Here is a 612-nt window from a genome sequence, read left to right on the forward strand (position 1 = left end):
TAAGGTTCGCCTTCCAACAGGACAACGACCCTAGGCACACAGCCAAGACAATGCAGGAGTGGCATTGGGAAAAGTCTCAATGTCCTTGAACCTGATCTAACATCTCTGGAGAGACCTGAAAATGGCTGTGCAGCGACGCTCCCATCCAACCTGACAGAGCTTGAGAGGATCTGCAGAGAAGAATGTGAGAAACTCCCCAAATAGAGGTGTGCCAAGCTTGTAGCGTCATACCCAAGAAGACTCAATGCTGTAATCGATGCCAAAGGTGCTTCAACAAAATACTGAGTAAAAGGTCTGAATACTTACGTAAATGTGATTTCATTTTTAAATTAGTTTGCAAGAATGTAAACTGTTTTTTGCTTTTTCATTATGGGGTATTGTATGTAGATTAATGACGGGYGTACAATTTAATAAATTTTAGAATAAGGCTGTAACGTAACAAAATGTGGAAAAAGTCAAGGGGTCTGAATATTTTCAGAATGCACTMTATGGGCCTAATAATAACATAATTTGAACTGTGACAATTCAGTACATTTTAATGTAATTAGAATGAACACAATTAGCCATTATACGGAGCAAAGTACAGAGAGATCCTTGATGAAAACCTGCTGT

This window comes from Salvelinus sp. IW2-2015, unplaced genomic scaffold (genome assembly GCF_002910315.2).
Source record: "Salvelinus sp. IW2-2015 unplaced genomic scaffold, ASM291031v2 Un_scaffold2323, whole genome shotgun sequence".
Taxonomy (NCBI): domain Eukaryota; kingdom Metazoa; phylum Chordata; class Actinopteri; order Salmoniformes; family Salmonidae; genus Salvelinus; species Salvelinus sp. IW2-2015.